This window comes from Phocoena phocoena, chromosome 16 (assembly GCF_963924675.1).
Source record: "Phocoena phocoena chromosome 16, mPhoPho1.1, whole genome shotgun sequence".
NCBI lineage: Eukaryota > Metazoa > Chordata > Mammalia > Artiodactyla > Phocoenidae > Phocoena > Phocoena phocoena.
Window position 1 is genome coordinate 50878960 of NC_089234.1, and position 24323 is coordinate 50903282.

Genomic DNA, 24323 nt, shown 5'->3' on the forward strand with positions numbered 1-24323 from the left:
AGTAAGATGGAAAGTCCTTGGACAGCTTTGAACAAAAGGGTGATAAGATCTGATTTTTAAGAGTCCCTCTGGCTATTTTGGGCACAGTAGATTATGAGGGAGAGTGGGGCAAAGGTGAGAAAAAAGAGACCAATTGCAGCAGGTGGCTATTGCAGTAAGCAAGGGGGAGAGATAATGGAGGCTTAGAATAGGGAGGACTCAGAAGAGAAGGTGAGAAGTGTAGTCAGGTTATTGATATTTTCGGATGATAAATCCAAAAAGATTTTCCCCAAAGGATTTGCTGAAGATACAATACAATGTTTGAGAGGGATGATGAATTAAAGGGTTTTGGCTTGAGCCACTATTTTCTAAGAGTGTAGGGAAAGAATAAGTTTGGTGTAGGGCGAAGATCAGTATTTTGGTTTTAAATATGTTAAATTTTAGACTATTCTATGTCTAAGAGGACATTTCAAGTAGGAATTTGTATTTCCTGAAGTTCAGGAAAGAGATCAGAGCTACATCAATGAAAGATGTTGATGGCATTTAAAGGAATAGAATTGGATGAGGTAGTCCAGAGAGAGAATATCAGGAACATGAGATTAGAGTACTGGTCCTTCCTTTATAGGTCAGGAAGATGAGAAGGGACCAGCAGAAGAAATGGAGATGGACTGGTCAGTGACATAGGAGGAGAAGCCACAGAGAATAATGTCCCGGGGGCCTGTGAGATAACAGAAAAATTATATATTAGTCTCTGTCCCTGATACAGAGTTGCTGACACAGAGTTTCTGAAGCCTTTGTCAATTCCTAAGTGATAAGAACACTAGGAACATCTTTTGTTCTGATGAGCAACGCTGGGTGGGCTTCTGGATGGGGGCTGGTCCAAGACATAATCAGAAACTCACAATTTTCAGCCTCCCCAGCGCTCACCTATTTAGAGAGGGGAAAGGGGTTAGAAATGAGGCTAATAATTGATCACGCCTACATGAGGAAGCCTCCATGAAATCCCAACAGTATGGGGTTCGGAGAGCTTCCAAGTTGGTTAACACATCCACATACTGGGAGGATGAACCACCCCGACTCCACGGGGACAAAAGCCGTTGCACTCAGGGCACCCCGACACCTCACCCTATATATCTCTTCATCTGGCTGCTCATCTGTATCGTTTATCATATCCTTTAATAAAATGGTAAATGTTAATAAGTGTTTCCCTGAGTTCCGTGAGCTACTCTAGAAGATTAATCCAACTGGAGGAGGGGGTTATGGGAACCTCAAATGTATAGCTGATACGTCAGAAGCACTGGTGACAACCTGAACTTGTGATTGACATCTGAAGTGGAGTTGGAGCAGTCTTGTGGGACTGAACCTTTGTCCTTTGGGAATCTGATGCTATCCCCAGGTGGATAGTGTCTGAATTAAGCGGTAGGACTGGTGTAGCGGAATTGGTGTTACAGGTGTTGTGAATGTGGTAGTAGAGTGAGACTGAAAGAAACACAAGAGAAAGGACCGTTTTCCCGATACAGGGCCACAATGTCAGAAGTCACTGAGATGATGGGTTAGAAAAGGACTGAGAATTGACCTCAGATTAGTAACCTTGAGAAGAGACTTTTCTTTGGAGCTATAGGGGAAAAGGATTGATTGATGTAAGTTTAAGAAGAAAAGGAGGAGGAAACTTTGAGACAGTGAGCACAGGTAATTCTTCTGAGGAGATTTGCTTTAAAGAGAAGCAGAAAAATGGGGTTGGTGTCTGAAGGGGAAAAGGGGAGAGATTTTTTAAAGAATTACATTATATTTTAGCTGATAGAAATGACCCAATAGGTTTGGAGGTGAGCACTTGAGGAGTTTCTCTCCTGATGGCCTCTGTATTTCACCATGAAATGAGAAGCAAAGTCATCAGTGGAGGGTAAGAGGGAAAGAGATAGGAGATTGGAAAAGGTACAGATTTCTTCTCTTTGAAACACTGAAGGTTTTCATATATGTGTGTGGTGATTGTTTTTCATCAATTTGCTCAGACTTTGTGGGGGACCTTTGTTTCAGTGTTGGAATTTGGGATTAGTCTTATGAGAGATTGTATGTGACACTGATCATTTAACAGTTTAAGCATGAGAAGGTCAAAGAGGACATTCAGGTAATCTGTAGGTGTTAATGTTGTCTGCTATTTCCACGGGGCACTCATTTGGCTTTATGGTGAAGAGAGCCCTGGAAAGCTTCCTACTTTCCCAGAGGAGGAAAGATTTCTACTTCTCTAGGGCCTTGGTAAAGATGACTGAAGGAATTGGTTGACAAGATCGTGACCCACATCCCTGACTGCTCATGGTAGAGTTACAAAACATGGCAGTCTCTTCATGACCTGGTCCCGTACCACCTTGACCTTGTGTCTTAGTTCAGGCTTCTCTAACAAAGTAGCATAGCCTGGGTGGCTTACAAACAACAGACACTTATTTCTCACAAATGTGGAGGCTGGGAATCTGAGATCAGGCTGCCAGCATGGTTAGGTTCTGGTGAGGGCTGTCTCACAAGTTGCAGATGGCCGACTTCTTCTATCCTCGTGTGGGGAAGCCATCTGTCTTGAAGCTCTTATAAGGGCACGAATGGGGTTCATACACAAATCCTATCAAAAAACAAGTAATACCTTCGCCCCCCTTTGGAGATATATAATGCACACTTGAATATTAAAAGTTCTGAGGAGTTCTGCCGAAAAGAAACCTATTAAATATGTTTCCAGCCAGTGTTCTCCAGACTGATTTCACGTATGTTTTAAAGCGTGACATCTATTAGCATCCCGTAGGGCTAGAGTGTGATGGAAATTGTTTTGGAAGATGCTGGGCTGGAAGGAGCCTCTCATGCTTCTGAACTCCTGCAGTACTTTATCTCTCTCGCTTAAGACAGTTTGCTCTTTCTACTTTGTGTAAATGCACATAATTAGGGCCCATCACAAAGCTGGGTATTTCTTGAAGGCAGGGCTAATGATGAAATCAGGTTTATCTTTGGTGTCCAACACTGTGTTCTACACAGAGCAAGGGCTCTCCAAATATAGGGTGAAAGTGAATGGACGCTAAGGGCATTTTGGGAGGAAGCTCAAAGCCACACCGCCTTTAAGGTCACCTTCCATTCATATCTTTTTAAAAAAAATTTTTATTGGGATATAGTTGATTTACAATGCTGTGTTCGTTTCAGGTGTACACAAAGTCAATCTGTTATACCTATACCCACTCTTTTTTAGATTCTTTTCCCATATAGGCCATTATAGAGTATTGAGTGGAGTTTCCTGTGCTATACAGCAGGTCCTTATTAGTTACCTATTTTATACCTAGTAGTGTGTGTGTGTCAATCCCAATCTCCCAATTTATCCCTCCCTGCACCCCTTACCCTCAGTAACCTTAAGTTTATTTTCTACATCTATAACTCTATTTCTGTTTTGTAGATAAGTTCATTGGTACTCTTTTTTTTAGATTCCACATACAAGGGATATGACATTTGTCTTTCTCTGTGTTATATCATAAGGTCCCAAACACCACCCTGTAAGGTCAGCGAGGTGTTACTATCTTCATTTCATAGAAAAGGATGGAAACTTAGAGGGGTTGTGTAACTTGCTCATTATTATACAGCAAATAAATTGTAGAATGCTAGAATTCAGATCTTTTTACTTCTTTCCTTTATCCTATCTACAGTGTCTCAGTTCAACAGCTGCTCAACACTTCTTCTTTTGATCATGTCTTTCCTTCTCTTGACGGGGGAAACATGAAGCCAAAATATTTGCATCCCTACCATAAAAGGATCACTCCTTTCAGTGACTGAAACTGATTTTGAATAAACTCTGATCCCCCCAAAACTTGATGGGAGAAGTCGAAAACTTAGCAAAAAGAAAATTCCATATTTGCATCTATAATTTTTATTACAGTGATGGAGAAATTTTTAGTGGCAATGGAATTTCTCAGTGCAACATGTTCCCTTGGGGAATCTGTTGGCTGAGGCTCAACACAGACAACTCCTCTTTCTTCAGTAACCGTCACTGACATCTTTACATGCAGAGCAGAAGGAAGATGGGAGGTTTTCAATACTTGTTCAGCTTGCTTAGATCTTGGTGATTAGATACCCTTTTGTCAGACAATTAAGATCTTCATCCCTGGATGCAAATGTTCAAAGGGTTTGATTATAAATAGCATTTATTTAATATGAACAGGTTCTGATCCTTTTGTCTGTCTAGGATCACTCAATAATACTCCTCTTTCAAAATGGATTTAGCTCACAGACTGTTTTATCACCTGCCTTCATTTTGGACCGAAGTGAGAAAAAATGCTTTCGTGTATGTTTGAATTTGTTCTCTCCTAACAAGAATGGGGAAACAGAGTACAGACATCCTGACCCATTTCCTCACTTTGCTCATAGATCTTATGCCAGCTATAAAACGGACATTGACAACTAGAACACTAAAGTTTTTAATCCTCACGTTTTATCCAGTTGATGAATAAAAAAACCTCTGATTCACTTTGCAGGGCGGAAAGTGGGCTTGAACTTGTACTTAGAGTGGGATGAAGTTTAGCCAGTGTTTGTGCCATTTATGAGAGTGGTTCATTTCACCTTGGGCTTTATGTCTTCTGTACAGCCATTATTGCTCAGACATTGGACTTCTGTTTGAGGACAACTTGGTTGTGGTCAGTCTCCGATTAAGAGCCAGCCGCTTCACCATCAGCCTCTTATCACAGCACCGATTATACAAACTCAAAGCAATGTCTGTTTAGGGCTAGTTATTCTGGGAATGCCTTTTCAGAGGTGATACTCTGTGTTTGAACACAACTGAATAAACAGTCTTGTTTCATTTGGGAGCTCTCGACCATGGAGTTTTTTTCATTCATTCACTAGTTATTTCTTATTCACCTAATGTGGATCCACTCCATTTTCTTCAGGATTTTTTATTTAGCTTTTTTTCCCTTCAAATATCTGTCATTTGGAGTTGCCTTAAATTCACATTGTGTATATCTGTTTATAACTAAGCATGTCTCCTTCCTCCTTTCCAGCTCTGTATAAATAATCATATACATCCATCAAGTCTCAGCTAAAATGTTTCTCTCTCAACAAAGTCTCCTGTATATCCCTAAGTTTTTAATTTCTTGGTGGTTCCATTCCCACAGATCCCAGTACTCTGTGGCCTTAGGAGCCCATCCACCCTCCTCTTCCCATAATAATTCTGAAATATATTGAAGATCCTGCCATTGTTACAGCACTAGAAATGATTTATGAAATCAAAATATATTCATACCATGAACGTATTAATGCTATGTAGGCTCTCCCAGGAATGTAGGAGTGGTTTTAATTGAAAAACTGGAACTCAAAGTCTTTTAAAACAGAAATGGAAGGGAATGCCTTCTAACTAAAAAATGGTATCTCCTGAATGCCTACAGTATTTATAACATGTAATGGTGAAATACTTTCTAGCATTACCTTAAAAGTCAGCAATAGGGCTTCCCTGGTGGCGCAGTGGTTGGGAGTCCGCCTGCCGATGCAGGGGACACGGGTTCGTGCCCCGGTCCGGGAAGATCCCACATGCCTCAGAGCGGCTGGGCCCGTGGGCCATGGCCGCTGAGCCTGCGCGTCCGGAGCCTGTGCTCCGCAAACGGGAGAGGCCACAACAGTGAGAGGCCCACATACCGCAAAAAAAAAAAAAGTCAGCAATAAATCAAGAATACCCTCTATTACTATTTCTATTCATATTGCCCTGGAAGTTTGTGGTAGTATACTAATATTAGGTTGAACCACATGAAATTGATGATATTCAAGTTTTGTTTTGTTTTGTTTTTGCGGTACGCGGGACTCTCACTGTTGTGGCCTCTCCTGTTGCGGAGCACAGGCTCCGGACGCGCTGGCTCAACGGCCATGGCTCACGGGCCCAGCCGCTCTGCGGCATGTGGGATCTTCCTGGACTGGGGCACGAACCCGTGTCCCCTGCATCGGCAGGCGGACTCTCAACCACTGTGCCACCAGGGAAGCCCTGTATTCAAGTATTTTTGAATATCCTAACAACCTAATGTAAAAAAGAGAAAGAGAAGATATAAAATTTTAGAATATATTTATATGTCTATGAATCAATAAGAAAAAGACAACCCAACAGAAGAAGAAAAATGGGCAAAATATATCTATACACAGAAGAAGAAATCCAAAAGAAGAAGGAGAAGGAGAAGGAGAAGGAGATGGAGATGGAGAAGAAAGGGAAGGGGGAGAGGGAGAGGAGGGGAGGAGGAGAAGATTCTCAATCTCAGTAATCAAGCAAATGTAAATTAAAACAATGAGATATTATTTCCTACTTATCGAAGTGTTAAAAGTTATCAACTGGTAAGAAATAATGCATATCTAGAGAAAATAAAATCATACATTGCTAGTGGGAGTTCAAATTGATAAATCAGTTTAGAGAACGATTCGTCAAGTCCTAATAAAGTTCAAAATATGCATAGTCTGTCACCCAGAAATTTCAGTTCTAGCCTGGAGAACCTCTGGTGTGAATATGTACAAGAGATACATCCAAGCCTCTTCATTTAAACTCTGTTTGTAATAGCCAAAAAGGGGGGACAAATGGACCAGTGCTCAGGAAGGGAATGGTTGGATATATTGTGACTTATGCATCCGATGGCATACCACCACAAGGAGGTTTAAACTGATCACTTAGGGACTTCCCTGGTGGCACAGTGGTTAAGATCCCGAGCTCCCAATGCAGGGGGCCCGGGTTCTATTCCTGGTCAGGGAACTAGGTTCCACATGCATGCCACACCTAAGAGTTCACGTGCCACAACTAAGGAGCCCACCTGCCACAACTAAGGAGCCCGCAAGCCACAACTAAGACCTGGCACAACCAAATAAATAAATGTTAAAAAAAATTTTTTTAAACTGATCACTTAGATCTACATGCATCAACACAGAGGATATGGCTAAAGATTTGAAACTGTATCCTTTGAACAATAGAGTTCAAAGGACTTGAAATAGCAATCATGATATGCCTAAAATTTGTTTCTGGAGATGAACCATTTTGTTTTGTGGATGTTCTGTGGAAAGAACTGGGATGTTGGAGAGTGGATAGTGTTAGTCCTGGGATGTTAAGAGCATATGGATAAACCCAGAGGAAACCTACTTGTACCTACGGGAGGATTGGAATTTATAAATTGGGTTGACCAATCTTATATGAAATCAGATCTCATCGGAGAACAAGTTACTGTTGGGCGTACCCGCTGTCCATTTGTTTTTGGAAATGTAAACGGAGGTTATTGAGCAGTGACTATTAACTGAGATAACTGCTGAGAAACATTATGTAAACTACAAAGGACTGTGCACATGCCAAGGAGTTTGGTCTTATTATGCAAATAATCAGTCAGAATTTCCTTCCCAGAGAGAGCAGATCTTTGGCAAGGCCCCTTCAGCTCCCACCCAGCAGCTCCTGTAGAAAAGCACCTTAGCCCAGCAGGTTGGACTCAATTAAGGAATGTTGGCAGCTGTCTCTGGAGCCTAGCAAACAAGCTGTGTGTTTTTGTTTTTGCCAAATGCATCATTAATTGCCTGGGTAAAAGAACAAGGCCAATTTAAGTCTCCAATTCCACCAGGAAGCCTTAGGGCTTTGCGTGAGAAGTGAATGACATGGGCTTCAGTTTCAGGAGCCTGGCCCTGCTTACTGCTCACCATTTCTAACGGAAGTGAAATACCCCAAATCAAATTAATTAACTTAGTCCTGGGAGAGCCTGAGGGTTGTTAATGATTCTGTCCCTTGCATGAAGAAGAAGAAGAAAAAAAAAATCTAAAGAGGCAAGGCAGTTTCTGAAGGGGAAGGACAAGGGGAAATGAATCAAGCAATTTTTTTGTTTGTTTTTTTCTGTGCTCTGAAGCAAGCGAGTTCTGTGAGACATTTAAAAGGCCAGTTTGCCAACTTACCTGCATTTTATCCCCCTGTTGGGGAATTGGAGAGTTTTCCTTTTTGATTCACTGCCCTTTCCAGAAGCAGCCTATTACCTTGGGAACACTGGGGATCACGTGGCTGAAAATGGCACAGAGTTCTTGCAAATGACTGTCAAGATTAGAGTGTCTCTGAAGATGTCTTGGTGGAGCAGTGGGAAGGGTACTTATCAGGAGGACAAGGGGCTTTGGAAAGTAGGGGTCTTGCAGCTTCCCTGCTGAAAAACCTGGTCAGATGGCTCTGCCTAGAAGAATAAATGCCCCTAACCAGAGCCTGTTGCTTTAGGGCTAGACTCTTCCTATAAGAGAACTAACCCACTTTCTCTATCCAGTCTTTCTTTTGTTAACTGAAGATTTGTATTTTATTTTTATTTATTTATTTGCCATGCTGTGCAGCATGTGGGATCTCAGTTCCCCGACCAGGGATTGAACATGTGCTCCCTGCAGTGGAAGCACAGAGTCTTAACCATGGGACCGCCAGGGAAGTCCTCTCTCCAGTTCTTTATTCTACTGTCGTCCTAATAATTTAGAGCTCTGCCTGCTATTCTCTGCTACAGAAAACTATGACAAAGATCAGGATTCTTGGTGTAACATTGAATTCCCTAATCTCTTCTTTCCCAGAAAGGATAACAGATATGATTTTTGCGGCCCAAACACAGGCATCTTTAGGCTGCTGGGCCGGGTGGAATGGTGGGAAACATTTGGACCTTTTAGTTATTAGGTCTCATGTTACACAAGTTTAATCTTTTGGTCTTAAATGGTATTTACTGAGTGCTTTTACTTGAAGGTTTGACTAATTTAAGAGTGAAGAGTACAGCTAAGCTTCCTCTGGCCAATTCTCAATTGCCAAAAGTAAAAACACAAGTAAATGATAGCTGTGAGCCATTTAACGTTAGGCTTTGCAATGTTAGTCGGAGCCTGAGTACGAGGCACTCATGAGCTGGTGACAAAACAGGCACAGAGACCGTCCTGGTGTGCATCCCTCCGAGGGCTGTCATGAGCTGCAGGCACAGTGGCCCTGAGGGCATCGTTTGGGTATTGAGGCCTTCTTGGCTGGCAGTGTAAGTTCTCTGAAACGTGGAGTTCTTAACACAGGAATGGGAGATAAGGTCATAGGTGAGCATGTCTGGTCTGGTTTGGCCTGTTATGTGGGAAGATATTTGCCAAAGATAGACTATGTGTTGCTTTCCCAGTAATAAATCTGTGAGACCCCCCCACTAACTCCCCACAACCCCTTCTCTTGTAATGAGTGCCTAATACCATTGCTCTCATCGTCAGCAAAGTTTCAAATTCCTTGGCATCAGCAGCAAATGGGGCATTTTAACAGGGCCGTGGCTAGACAGAGAGTAGAATTCAGGGCACCAGCTTTCATGGAGCTTTCAGTTTGTTTGGAGAGAGGATGAAGGAAGGCATATGGTGAAGGATGAAGAGACTGGTCATTTTGGAGTATTTACAATGTTCTGAGCACCATAGTAGGTGTACTACATTATCTCACTGGGTCCACAAGTGGTTATATATTAATACCCATTCTACAGATTAGGAAACTGAGGGTAAGAAAGGTGAGCAATGTGCCCAAAGTGACCCAGCTTGGAGGTATGGCATGGCCAGAATTTGAAGCAGGATCTGCCGTATTAAAGTCTTGTTCTTATCACTGTTCCACGCTAACCTTTGCATAATTTGAGTGATGATAGATCACCCATATCTTTTAGCAAATGGGTCATGAGAAAATATCCTGGCTGGGTTCCCAGGAGGTTGCAGAGAGGTGTGGCCTGTATGGAGGTGGGCCTTGTCTGGAGAAACCCTTTGGGAGCAGGGAAGGTGGACGCTGAGAGATGAATTTGGAGAGCCTGGCAAGAACGTGGAGGTGCAGCAGCATTTAGAACTTCCCCATAGGACTTCATTAGTTTAGAAAACCATAGGGCAGTGCCCTGTGACCTAGGGCGGCAGGAGAGGCAGAGTGACTTGTGGGGTGGAAGGAAGTGGAAGGAGGAGAAGGGAAGGGGTGATAGGGAACCACCGGGGTGGGGGTGTTTAGAAGAGGAGAGAAGGGAAGTCAGGGGCGGGGAGAGAGGAAGGACAGGGGAGGGATATAAATGAAGATGCGGAGGAGGAGGGAAGAGTGAAAGCGAAAGGAAATAACAGTAACTAACAACAACCACAGCAAACAGAAAACAAGAGAGAAAGAAGAAAGAAAGAGGGCAGAAGACCAGAGCCTGCAGTCCTTGCTGCTTCAAGCTTCAGTGGTGATCCAGCACATCCCTGCCTGCTGGCAAGAGCACCCTCATTTGCCAGTGAACTTGAAGGCATCACTTCTGTAGCTGTGTTTGTAACCCTTTGAGAGTTTCGACTCAGGGCTGAAAGGATGAATGCTATTCTGACCAGAGCTAACCTCCTTCTAGGGAAATGCTAAGTGAAGTTCAGCTTCTGTTCCAGAGGTGCCATGACCGAGAACCTTCTCCTTTCAGGCTCAGCCCAGTGCATCTGAGTGTCTAGGCCAGCACTCACCCAGCCAGGTGCATAGCAGGTGGGCTGGACATTTCATCTGGCTGCCCAGGGCATGACGGTGCTTACATTTGCCTAAATCCCCAGCACCAGCATGTTGCTGTTCTTGGACCTTGCTGAGTCTGCTGGGTATTTGGCCTAAGTGCCAGGCTGATCCAGCTCGCTGGGTGAACACACTGCATGGCAGTTGCCAGTCCAGGGTCCTGGCGGGGGTCCTGACAGAAACTTGTACGTTCCCCAGAGGCAGGATTTTACTGCTGGGAGACATCTGTGGTTGTTCATCCCCTTCCCTGTCAATACTTCCTTTCACGCCAGGTCTGATGCCCAGAGACACTGACAGCTGCTGAAGGTCCAAGCCATCCCCTTCCCTCTGGGCTGACTGTGGAGTGGGAAAGCTGCCTACCTCCTTAGCCTAACCTTACAGCGGAACAAAAACAAAAACAGAAATATAGCCTGAAACACTGTATCTCCCCTTTCTTCTCGCCTCTTCCTATCTGGGGGAAACGTGGGAAATATAGCTGGTGAGGTATGCAGAGGTTACCTTGGGAATGGGGAAGTGTAGGGCTCTAATTGTAAGTAAGCATTATTCTGTAAAAATATGAGGAATTAGTGAAAGATCATAAGGTGGGAAGTGCCAGGACTGGACTGTAGTTCAGAGTTCTGACAGCAAGTGCTATAGACATATGGGAGGAAGGAGAGAGAACAGCAGGGCAAGGGCCAGAGAAAAGGCTGTGGCTACTGTCCACGTGGCATTGGGCAGTGAGCATGGCTTGAGACATGTGATTGGGGTAAGAGGCCCTTTGAACTTTGCTCTGTCCCCTCAGCCCCCTGTTCAGAAGCTGGGGCAGAGGTTCTCACCCCTCCCTCCTCCCCCCGCACACAGTGTCCAGCAAGCTATTTCTTGCTCTGTGGGTGCTGGATATTCTAGAAATAAAACCTGGGACCGTCCATGTCAGATAAAGTGCGTGCTGCGTTAGTCATCTTGTTGTATAAAATGTACTCCCCCTAAAGCTTTAAACAAAAGTATTTATTATTTCATAGTTTCTGAGGGTCAGGGATCTGGGAGTAGATTAGCTGTGCGGCTCTGGCTCAGAGTCTCTCATGAGGTTGAAGTCAGCCTCCAGGCTGGGGGGCAGTCCTCTCCCAGTTCAGCTGGAGGCAGCTCTGCTTCCAAGATGGCACAGGTGGTTGTTGGCAGGAGGCCTCAGTTCCTTGCCACGTCGACCTCTCCATTGACTTCCTGAGTTCCTCATGACAGGACAGCTGGTTTCCCCCAGAGTGAGGAATGTGAGAGAGAGAGAGAAAGACAGACAGAGAGGACATGGCAGAAGATGCAGCCTTTTACAACCTAATCTTGCAAGTCACACACCACCATGTCTGCCATGTTTTATGGTCATATAGACCAACCCTGGTACAATGTGTGTGTGTGTGTGTGTGTGTGTGTGTGTGTGTGTGTGTGTGTAACTACATACAGGTATGAATACCAGGGGGCAGGAATCACCTGGGGTCATTTTGAAGGCTGGCTACCTGGGGCTGGAGAGAAACCTATGACATGGATTGCTGTCCCTCCCTCCTGGCAGGCAGCAGGTGAGGGGCTAAATACAGATGAGGTGAAGTCCACTCTGCCAAAAGGAGGCTGGATGGGCCGGATGTAGGTGGCAGGGTCTCCTACCAGCTCCCACAGCTCTTGGGAACCTGCATAGTGTCCCTCTCACGTCTCTTTGTTGGATCTGCACACTTGGTTTCCCTATCCTTCTGTGGCCAGCGTCCTCAGACGAAACCCTCAGGGACCCAGTCCTGCCCCAGTAACCACTCTCACTGTTTCTCCTCTCCCCCATTCTCTGACATCTTTTTTACCTTAGGAAAATTCCTGTTGTTTTGATTTTCTTCAGAACTTCTCTATCTACTTTATTCTCTTCCTTCTCTCCTCAACCCTGTTCTCCTCCATTCCTGAAGGCCAGCGAAACCCAACCCAGTCATTAATAACCAAAAAATTAGTTTATCTTTTCTCAAAGGGGCAGGAGAGTGCAATCCTCACAGTATCTCCCGGGAGATGAGAGGGTATAGCTACATTCAGTCCTTCAAGTGCATCAGGAAAAGGGAGCTCCCTTTTGTTTCCTGATTGAAAGGGCTCACAGACTCTCTTCTGCTGTGGAGGGCTAAGGGAGGCAAGGGAGAGGGAGGAGTTAGCAATACACCCAAGGAGCTGAAGTTGAGAGTCCCAAAGGCATAAGAAAAGTCAGGAGAAGCAGTTTGGGGAAAGAAACCAATGATTCAATTCGCATATTCTGAACTGGAAATGGGGCAAGTTAGCATGTGGTTGGTGATGCTGAAGATTTCTTGGGACAACGGGTATGGAGATGTGTTTAGAGGCCCTAGTGGTATAATGAGCTTGGTTAATGTTGCTCGGTGCTCCAACTGTACAACTCAGCCTGAGCTCTTACTATAGTCTACCACCCTGAAGTAAGCCCCCATTCTGTGCCAAGTCCCGGATCAGGTGCAGTCAGTGCCCGTGTGAGGGGCTCTTGTCTCAGTGAGAGAGGCTGACTTGTATAGAGGCAGGGGACACTTGACTGCAGTGGGTGCTGTGATAGGCATGTAAATAATGTCCTCTTGGAGCTTTTGGGGGAGGGTGAGAGAGTAACTGCCAGGGAAGTTTTAAAGGGGCTCTGCCATCTGAGATAATCCAGACACATATCCAGTGGAGGGCAAGCTTAGTTTCCATTACTGTTGTTGACCTAGGCTTCTCTGTGACCCATTGGTGGCCCAGAATGAAAGTCAACCCCATTATTTCCCATATATTTTTTGTTTTTCCAGGAGAGCATAGGGAATGAAAACTACTGCCCAAATAGTAGACTATAGATCTACTCATAGGTGCCCACAACATCAAGTAACTCAGACTGTCAGCCTCTACCTTCCTTCTCCGATTTTGGAGCCGTTCCATCATCATTGGCTCAGAATCCCTGGGCCTTGTTGAATTATTAGCTCCTTCCATTTTCCCTTGACTGCTCTCTTCTTGAATTGCCTCATCTAATCCTATCATAAAGGTGTTTTTTTTTCTTTATTTGTATGCTAATGAAAGAAAATCTGTAAATGAGAATAGTTTTTTCCCCTCTGTTTTGTTTTAACAGATGATTATTTTTCCTGTTTGGGCTTGAATAGAGAAAAGCTCAGAAAGGCTCTTGTTGAAAAATTCATTTTTTTTTTTTTTTGGCTGGTGATAAGAGCCACATTGCAAGAAATAATAAGCCCAGCTGTAGCCATTGTTCAGATCACAACAGAGGCAGCAATACTCCTTTCTCCAACTCTTACTTTCTTTTCCTGTCCTTTGAGCAAACTTCCATGAGGCTGCTGTGATTTATAGATGCTGAAATAGACTTTTAAAATCCCATAGGAATGAGCCCCCTTCCCCATCTAGCACAGCAAAGGACCTTTTCCCCCAGGTCTTCTCAGAAGATAGTATCCTGGGTCCCAATCTGGACCCTGCTGGTCTCTGGGGATGCTGTTGGCCATTCAGTCCCTGACATAGCCATTTTGGTCTTGGGTTCTTACTGCAGGCATCCTTTTACCAATTTTTTCCTCTTCAACAGCTACGTAGAGACATAATATGTTGCTGTCCAGTTTTCCCTGCCTATGATAAATCCCTCCAGACTCAAGGGAAGGAAAGAGTGACAACTTCAAGCAAGACCTCCAGGCTATCTCTAACAGATATTGTACTTCCTTTAAGACCCAATTCACACGACACATCCTCTTTTGAAGTCCGCCTGATCACCAGCAAGTAGGTTAATATTGCCCTAAATGGGTCTGTATATCTCTTGATGAACATACTCATCACACTGTATTGTCATTCTCTTTTAATATATGTCTATTTAGTCAAACAAGATCCACAGACTTGGAACACATTTAGAAGCAGACCTAGTATCCCCTTTTTGCTTCAACCAGAGTCCCTGACCCAGCACTTGGCTGAGGGTTTGTGCTCATTAAGTATTTTTGGATGAACCAATGAGCTTTGAAAGACCATGAACATACATTCTTTCTACTTTTCTTTCTTTTCTTTTTTCCTGGCCTTGGATGGAAGTTCCACATGTGTGGTGCAATCTTGCACCATTTACTTTCTCTCCTGGTAATGAAGATTCTATTTGTGAAATCTCCATGACTTCAGTGCTGACTAAACCCCAACAGAAAAGGTGTTTGAAGAGCTCAGAGCCTGACTATGGGCTGGGAGCCCCAGACCCACACTGAGTAAAAAAAAGTTTCAGCTGTTGTCATTGTTTGTGATAGGTTAGTGGCTCTTCGATTTTATGGTCCCTTTAAGGATAATTAACTTGTGTTACCAGAGGGGTCATTTGCAAACCACAGCAGATCAATGAACAGGGAATCTACTAGCTGTAGACCTCTTAGTTGATACTCCCCACACAGAAGATGAGCTAAGTGTTCTTGTTCTCGGGTTATGAGACAAGAATCCAATCAGCTTATTCAATGCTGACATTCTCCCCTTGGGTGTCACCTGGGCCTAGAGACAACAAGACTGACACTGGAGACACCTGTAGTGCTAGCACTTGGAAAGAAATGTGATTTATTTTCTCCAGTTCTATGGCTTTGAGGTTTAGAGTACTCGTGAGACTTGTAAAGTAGTTCCTAGCTGTTGGAAGTCAAACCATTTAGCTGAGAAGTTAGGTAAATTATCTTGTAGAGGATCAGCCAGAGTTCCCATCCAGGAAGCAATCTTGTGGGCAATTTGATGGAAGGCATTATCGGTCAAAGCATGTACTTTCTCTCAGAGACTTGAATTCATATTCTGATTGGGTTACACACTGGCTGTGAGACCTTTGGCACATGACTTCACCTCTCTGAGCCTTGATTTCATTGTCTGCCAAGAATAGATAATATTAACATCTATCTCAGGATGCTATTTTGAAGATTCAATGAAGTGCTGTATGAAACTTAGCCCTGGCACATAGTAGGCTCAAAGAAAGATGATGTTGATGTTGATGTTGATGATGATGGTGATCATGAGCTGGCCTCCAGCTTTCCCCAAGCTTGGAACCAGTCGTGCACTTGGAATCAGTTCCAGCTGGTAGACAAAACTGCAAATTTGTTATGCCATTTCAGTGTTTACTTTTCAAATCTTTGAGAATTTTATAGAATAATACCCAATCAACATCAATGTGTTTACTTCCACAGTATCACTCCATCGTCCCCCAACTCATGAAAGAGTTTTTCATGTTCATTTTACATGTGAAACCACTGAGGCTCAGAGAGGTCAAGGTGTCACACAATGTGGATGAGGCAGAGTCAGGAGTTAGTCTCAGATTTTGTGAGCTCAGTTCTCCTACTTGGGCAGTTTACTGCTTTTTGTTCATAAAGTGAAGGGGAAGATGTGATGATGATTCACTCTGTAATATAAATAACTGATATCTGCTAAAGGTGCTACACTTCCTACTAAAATCATAGGTTCCACGGTGACAAAGTTAGGAACAAAATGTTCCCTGCCTTTGGGAAACTCTTAGGCACTTACCTAACCTGTGATGCTCTAAGAAACGTCAACTTCTGGTCCACAGACAAGTGAGAAGGGGGTATGTCACAGCAGTTTGGAGAGGGTAGTGGTTAATGTAATCTTTGTGTGTATATGTGTTTTATTGAAGTATAGTTGATTTACAATGTGTTCGTTTCAGGTGTACAGCACAATGGCTCAGTTTATATATATATATATATATATATATATATATATATATACACATACATATATATATAAATTGTATACATACAATTTATATATATATTCTTTTTCAGATTCTTTTCTCTTATAGATTATTACAAATATTGAGTATAGTTCCCTGTGCTATATATTAGGGCCTTGTTGGTTATCTATTTTATATATAGTAGTGTGTACATGTTAATCCCAATCTCCTAATTTATCCCTCCCCCACCCCTTTCCCCTTTGGTAACCATAAATTTTTTTTCTATTTCTGTTTTGTAAATAAATTTGTATCTTTTTTTTCAGATTCCACATATAACTGATATCACGTGATATTTGTCTTTCTCTGTCTGGTTTATTTCACTTACTGTGCTAATCTCTAGGTCTATCCACATCGCTGCAAGTGGCATTATTTCATTCTTTTTTTATGGCTGAATGATATTCTATTGTGTACATATACCACATCTTCTTTATCCATTCAGCTGTTGATGGACACTTAGCTTCCATGTTTTGGCTATTGTAAATAGTGTTGCAGTGGACGTTGGGGTGCATGTATCTTTTTGAATTATCGTTTTCTGTGGATATATGCTAGGAGTTCATGTAATCTTGGTTCATGTAATCTTGAAGACTCTTTGTGGGTCAGTTTGCTGGAGCTAAATGTTATGATTCCTAACAGAGCTGGAGTGGAGATAGGAAGAAAGATAGGTGACAGCAGCCTGACATAATACTAGGGTGATTTCTGTCATGGACATTCCCTGGGTCTCCATACTCAACATGGTCCACATGTATCCTGGGGATTCAGGCATCCTGGGTCAGAGAAGATTAAAATGAGGAGTCTTCTGGGCAGACTCAGGGAACTGTGGCTGACATATCTGTTCCAAGAAATTTCCTGCACGCCTGTAGACTATGGCTTTTCACACTATGCTTGAACACACACACACTCACACTCATGCACACACACCTATCCATATATACCAAGCTTGGCTTCCTTGGTCCCTTGTGAAGGGGCATTTCACTGTCTTTGCCATCATCACTGGATTTCTTCATTGCTTCCTCAAGCCTCTTCTTTCCAGGTCTCCTTGGTGTCTCCATCGCACAGCTCCATTTGTGACCTTGAATTTCACAGGCTGTCTCTGCTCTGGCCTTGCTGTGATTGTTCCTTCCACCCCGTGTGGCTGCTGTCCCCCTTCATCATCAGAGACCCCTGTCAGTGGCTACCTGTTTTAGGTGCTGAAGCCACTTAAGTCCTGACTTTGGAATAAGGGGCTGCTCTCCCTCAGCACAGATCCATCTCCTGGTGGTTTCAGCTCATTTGTTATTTCTCGCAAGCTAGATGGTCGGTCACAGCATGACCTCCACTATGTTCTCCACCCCCTGCTTATTAAGATGTTTCGCAGGAAAGTACGAAAAGGCTGTGATGCATTTTAGTTATAAAAAATGTGCTCAGCTGATCTATAATTCTTCTCCAGATGGAATTTCCACCTCCATTTCTCTTTTTGGCTCTTGCTGAGTTGCGGCCCTGCTCTTTAGCAGCTGCCTTGGCCTATGAAGAATTACTTTCCGTACATATTGAGGGCCAGCTTTGTAGAAATGTGAACACAGCTTTAGGCTGAAGATAGGACAAGTGCCAAGTGGATTGGGCAAGGAGAACACACAGAGTTTGAATTTTGGGCCAATTACTTATTAGCTGTGCAAACTTGATTAACTTAATCAGCTTTCTCAAACCTTCATTTATTAACTGGAGATAACAGTTTTTTTTTTTTTTTTTTTTTTTTTTTTTTTTTGCGGTATGCGGGCCTCTCACTGCTGTGGCCTCTCCCGTTGCGGAGCACAGGCTCTGGACCCGCAGGCCCAGCAGCCATGGCTCACGGGCCCAGCCGCTCTGCGGCATGTGGGATCTTCCCAGACCAGGGCACGAACCCGTGTCCCCTGCATCGGAAGGCGGACTCTCAACCACTGCGCCACCAGGGAAGCCCGAGATAACAGTTTTTTGAAAGTTTGACAACTAAATGTGATGGTGTATGAAATGGGCCTAGGTCTCGGTAAATGCTGATGAAAACCCCATCTCTTTCTTTCTACTCCACGTGATAATGCTTATACGTGTTTGAATAGAAATGTCAATCAATGGATGATATCATGGATTCATGGGTCATTTATAAAACCCCAGCAGAACAATAAACAAGGACTCTGCTTAGACCGACCTTGAGTATTCAGATCTGCTGACACAGAAAGTTAGATAGCAGCATTCAAGTTACATATGCCTGCTTTCTGTTTGGACAAAAATCCCACCAGCTGTTTCTGGGGAGATGACAGGGCTGTACAATGGCATATGGAAAGCACCTGTCATTGTATGTGCACACAAGGGATGTCCAATGAATATTAAATCCTTTTCTTTTTATTCAGAGCTGGCAGGAAATGGGATCAACTGGACATACATGTGTAAACTAACCTCAAAGCCATTGGGCTACATTGTGGCTCTGGGCACCTGTTGTGTGGATCCCTGGGCTGAGGATGGCCAGGTCTCATACAGCTGTGGTGTGAGGACAGCTCCAGCAGATGTCTCTGTGGTACAGCCATCCTCAGCTCAGCACACAGGCTGCAGGATTGCCTGGGGGCTCCAGTGAGCAGAAGTGCAGGCTGTGACATTCCAGCACATAGTCTAGCTAGAGGATGTTTTCAGAGGCTGACCTGGGCACTGTCTTGGGCCTGAGGATGACAAGCATTGGAGTCTGAGTTATCTTAAAGGACAATGAATAAAGACAGAAGGCAAAAGGAGAAGGAATTCTTTTCCAAGAAGAAGAGGAAATTTATATCTCAAGAACAGAGTGGATAGTTGTAAGGGAACACTTGGAGATAAAGAAAAAGGTTGTACTTAATCTGGGTGAGGGTCTGGGAGCTTGGGGGAAGTTCAAACATTGAACTTGAATACTAACACTTTTCACTTCCTGTGGTTACCTACATTGTTATTAGTCTTTTAATGTCACTGGAGACCCATGGTATATTTTAGTGCCTCTTCTTGGCTCCTTTCAGAGGGATAATTATAGCCATGCTTGAGTACTTCCTTCATGTGGTTTTAGAATTTAGAGAGGTCAGAGCCAGTTGCAAGCTCAACTTGAATCTTAACTAGCTCTTCATGAAGAGCTTTCAACGATGGTACATATATAGATGTGTCCCTTCTGCTTTTCTATCCGTACACATCTTAAGTCTTCTGGTTGAAGACATATGCAGCTATTCCAAGTTGTGGATGTTGCAATGAAGACAGTTTAGGCAATCATGAGATGTTTCTGAGATATGGAACCAGAAATGTAACCACACATATAAAAGTGGGGATTCCTCAGAGCTAGTAGAAAAACTGTTGCCACTTGTCCACAGGACATCTTGATTGTGGGTCTGGGCACGTAGCTTCTGATAGAAAAATTTATCTGACCCTTTATCACTATCAACCAATCAACAACTCTTGGTGAACCTATGTCTATGAGCTGGGGAAGATAGAAGGGAGGGTGAGGCCGGCTTCCCATGCTGAAGGAGCTGCCCATCTCTTCATGGTTTAGCGGGTGGTTAGAAATTCGCTGAGGAGATCTAAGCTCTGGCTAAATGAGCTACAAGCATCATTGTGTGCTTGGGGGACTTGGGGATGACCTGGAAAAGTTGGAAGAGACTAAAATCAAGGCAGGACAAGAGCTAGGCTTTGAAGTACTTTTGAATTGGGTGGGTGGAAAGTGAGGGTGGAAGCCTTTACAGTGGAGGTGAATTGTAATGAAAGATGCAGGAATAAGAGAGTGATGTGGGTGGGAAAGTGTCAAGAGTGGCCCAGCTGGTGCCACTGGGTATGGATTGTAGAGGAGTGATGTTAAGTTTACATTAGCAATGGGTAAAGGCTTTGAAGACCAGATTTAAAAAATTAAAAAAGATCTAACAGTTTATAGATACCATGGAACCACTGTGGACATCCATGTTTTAGGAATTTGCTCCTGCTATGTTCCAACCATATCCCAGAAAGGCACCATTGACCTTGTGGCCCAAACCTAAACCTGGGAGTCCTGATTTATTCCTCTCTCACTACCTCTGACCCCTACAGTCGATTGACCTTTGACTTCAAAAGCTGTGTCAGAAATAAAATGGTAAAATCCATACTGTCTGTGTCTCATGGATCTTACAACCTCGAGGAAACAGACATTAGTTAAGTGATGTCAGAAACTGATAATTATTAACTATGTAAGGACTATCTAGGGAAAGTGCAGGGCACTCTAGGAATAAATAACAGGGTGGCCTGGTCTAGTCCAGGGCTCAGGGAAGAGCTGAAAGCTGAAGAGTTACAAGGATCACCCTGTGTGGAGAGAAGGGCAGTGGGAGAGCATACTGGCTGGGGAAGGGAGTCTGTGTGAAGGCCACAAGGTGGGAGAGAGGGCCGCTGTGGCCAGAGCTCAGGGGCATGAAGTAACCCTTGGGTGCAACCCCTCCTCTTATGGGATCACTTCAGTCTAGGTCAATCCTTGAGAGGACAAGGAGACCCTGTTCCCACCAGTGGAAGGGAAATTAATCAAGTTACTATATACTTGGTAATTTGAGTATTTTGGGGAAGCCCAGAGCACCGTTAGAACCCAAACTGCATTAATCAAGTTTTTTTTTTTTTTAACCAATTTTGGACTTCTGTATAGCCTCCCCTTCTCTGCTAAGTTAGAGCCCTGTGCGAACCCCAGCAGACACCCCTAGCCCCACCACCCACAAGGCTAGGCCCATCAGTATACCCTCAGCTCCACCTGGGGTCTCATTTGGAGTGTAGTGATCACCCAGTATGCTGAGATATCCTGGTAATCAGTTAGCCATAGGGAGAGAAGGAGGAAGGAGGATAGGAATGGATTTGAAGCAGGGATGTTCCTATCGGGTCGCACTGAGAGACATGTTGCTCCAAGACAGCCGCAGTCTGCTTCCCTGGAGAGAGACAGCCATGTGTTCAAAAAAAGGAGCCGCGGTAGTGCCTCCCCAGGCCTTACTGACTGATGGCAAGTAGTCCCTATCTGGGTTCCTGATAGGAACACAGAGTGGAAGGCAACAGCCGAGCAACCACAGGCTGAAGAGCCAGGAGGAATGAAGAGCTCAGCTTGGATTAAGTGTTTCATAATTAGGACTGTGCAAGGCACACACCTTCTTGAACTCCCCTGACCCTAATCTTTGCACTTGGCTGGGAAACCCCTGCAACACTGTTTCAGCCACCAGGCTGAACTCCTCTGAGAGTAAGATCTGCTGGTGGTAAAACTGGCTTCATCACATCCTTAGACAGAGTGCAGACTTGTAGGCCAACAAGCCCCTAGAGGAGCCACTTCATCTCCGACTCATCACTCACAGCTTCGTTTTCTTCCACATTCCTAACCCTCTGAGGTCGCTACCTGCCTTGTGGTTAAACTTGTCCAGTTTCTACCCTGCTGAAGTCTCTCTCTGAACCTCCCGAACTCCCAGCGAAGGATGGATGAGAGTGAAGAGCTGCTACTGAGCAAGCACCCTGGGAGTGTCCAGGGCATGGACAGCTTAAGTCCTTGCAGAATTGCATCCAGTCATCATTTTTCATTCTCACAGATGCCAAGGCTCAAGGAACCCATAGGCACCAAAGAATCTCCCTGCATCTTTAGATTTGGAAGTAATATTAAATCTCTGTCCTTGGCCACAGGCAATGGATTCCAGAATTCAGCTCCTTGGTGATTCTCCATATCATTTAGCTGAGTAGGAAACACTAAGTACAAGGAACTTTCTGATAGATATTTATGGCATTATGTGATATTTATTTTGAAGATAAAAATTGTCTTCAGTGCACAGATTTCTGACACACTGGAGTAGAATCTGGTAAAGGAAGACAGGGGTTGCTCCCTGACGCAGGAGGAAGGGATAGATATCCGTTGAATGTATAATAGGAACCCAGCTCAGAATTAGGCACATTACATAGATTTGTCAATGATTCTCACAACCCTGTGGGCTAGAGGATAATGTCCCAGTTTTATAAACGGTCACCTCACTTCCTCATTAAGCAGTAGAGCTAGAATTTGAAACCAAATCTGTGAAACCAAGCCCATGGTTGTTCCACTACATCAAATTGCCTTGTATTTATTTATGTATGTACAGAGGCAATGAAATCAGAAAATATATCTCGAAGCTGCTGTCTTCTGGAGTTAAAAAATAACACCCAAATGTAACACTCTTCAAGTCCCGAGTTCTTGTCATCATTTATAAGCATTCCTCAATGTTAGCCGGTTGCACCTGTCACCCTTCTACCTTGAGGAGGGTGAAGACGAGAATTTCTATGAAAGATTTATGGGCTGAGATGAGAAAGGCAGTCAGTGTAGAGTTTAAACTCCAGTCCCCAAGGTCCCTTTTATTCCACGTGCCAATAAATTCAGCAGCCCCACTCTGTAGTCATGCTGCTTTATTCTCAACAGCTTAGAATAGCTCACGTGGCCCCACGTGTCCTTTAGTCTGTATTTTGTTTCTCCCCTATGAGCTGGCTCTGTGATAGGCACTGGAGATGCAGGGAGATGGTGATGCCGCCAAGTAGCAGAAATACAGATGCAAGTGAGTCATTACAGAGCAGTGTGGTGTGTGTCTCAGAGCCGGACACACGGAGGAGGGAATCACCAACTTCACTTGGGGCAGAAGCTCCTTGAGGATGGGTCAAGTTCCATGAGACAAAACACGCATCCATAGGAGTCCTTGGGAATGACAGGTGGGGCTGATCTTTCACGGCCTTCCTTGCGTGTCAGGTTAGGGAGTGTGTAATTTATCCTTTAGTCATGTAGAGCCACTGAAGGTCTGGCTTGGTCCCAGACTCTTTGCAGTCCCGTATTGTCACAGCTGATCCTTACTTGCAGGCTCAGCCACGCTCCCATCTCTGATAAAAGGACTGACATTGCAGTGAAGCAGGAGATTCCCAGAGCACCCCTGCTGCTAGTCTAACCTGACCTGGTGTCCCCATTGCTATAATCAGGCTTCTTCCCTTGCTATGATACTCCTGTTCTGATCTGCTTGATCTGGGAAGGGCTGTCCATTCTCAGGGACTAGAGGACCCTAAGCACTAGCTCGGCGACTGATCTTGTCATTGTCTCTTTTCTGGAGCTGAGTATCATTCAGCCTGAAATCCTGGGCTCTGCCTGAGTTTTGGGGTACCCCCTTACTGTATCTTGGAACCTCCTCCCCCACTTCCAATCTTCCTGGCTAGCTCCTTGCTTGAACCAAATGTGAGGGGGAATGAGGGCTATTCCCATTCTTAGTATCTAGGTTCAACTCCTGCAGGTGGTGGGCTCCCCAGTTCTCTACCTGTCCCAGAGGTAGGCAGATATTCCGAGCTTGATAATTTACTTTTTAGCTTTATTCAGATGCTACTGTGAAAAGCAGCTCTGCTTCTCCGCCCTCTTGTAAGTCATTCAGCAGGATAGTTCAAAGCTTAATGTGGTTTTCAGAAGTAATAATTCTTGCTAAGACTCTTCTGATTAATTACCAGTGTGGATTTTTATATTCCTTGGGGGAGATTCTGCCAGGAATTTTACTTAATGTTAATATTCCAGTGCCATTTGGAATATGTCTTCAAAAATATTTTTTTTCTTGAAAGTTATATATGTGATATGACTTCTGAGACCTTAAATACCTGAGACTGTTTTTCTGTGGCATTCACATTTGAAAGTCAATCTGGGTATAAATTTTAGGCCTTCAATACTTTTACTTAAAATTTTGTAGGTTTTGTCACCCTGTCTTTTGGTATTAGAGTTATAGAGGTGAGTCTGATTTTGGTTACTCTGTGGAGAAGCAGATTATTTCTAATTCATTCATTATTTATTAGATGTATATTCATTGTATCATATCAGGTGGAATTATATGAAATGGGTATATTTTCTTTAAAGTCCAAAATAGTTGAAAGCAGTAATTCCATATGGTTAAAATTAATATATACCGTACAACGATCTGTGCTAGCACAGAGAATCGATATCAAACAGTCCCTGCCCTCCAGGTACGTAAAGCCTGGTGGGGAAGCAGACAGATAAGCAGTTAATACAAAAGAGTGTGACAGGAGCTATAGTAAAGGTAAAAACAAAGCAGTGGAGAAAGGAAACGTGGCAGAATTGGAACACCAGAGAAGGTGAATTTATATGCTTTTCTTACATCCTTTTCTTATATCCTATTACAACTCTCTCTTTATGTCTGAACTACACACCCGTGCATGTGTTTTCTTTAT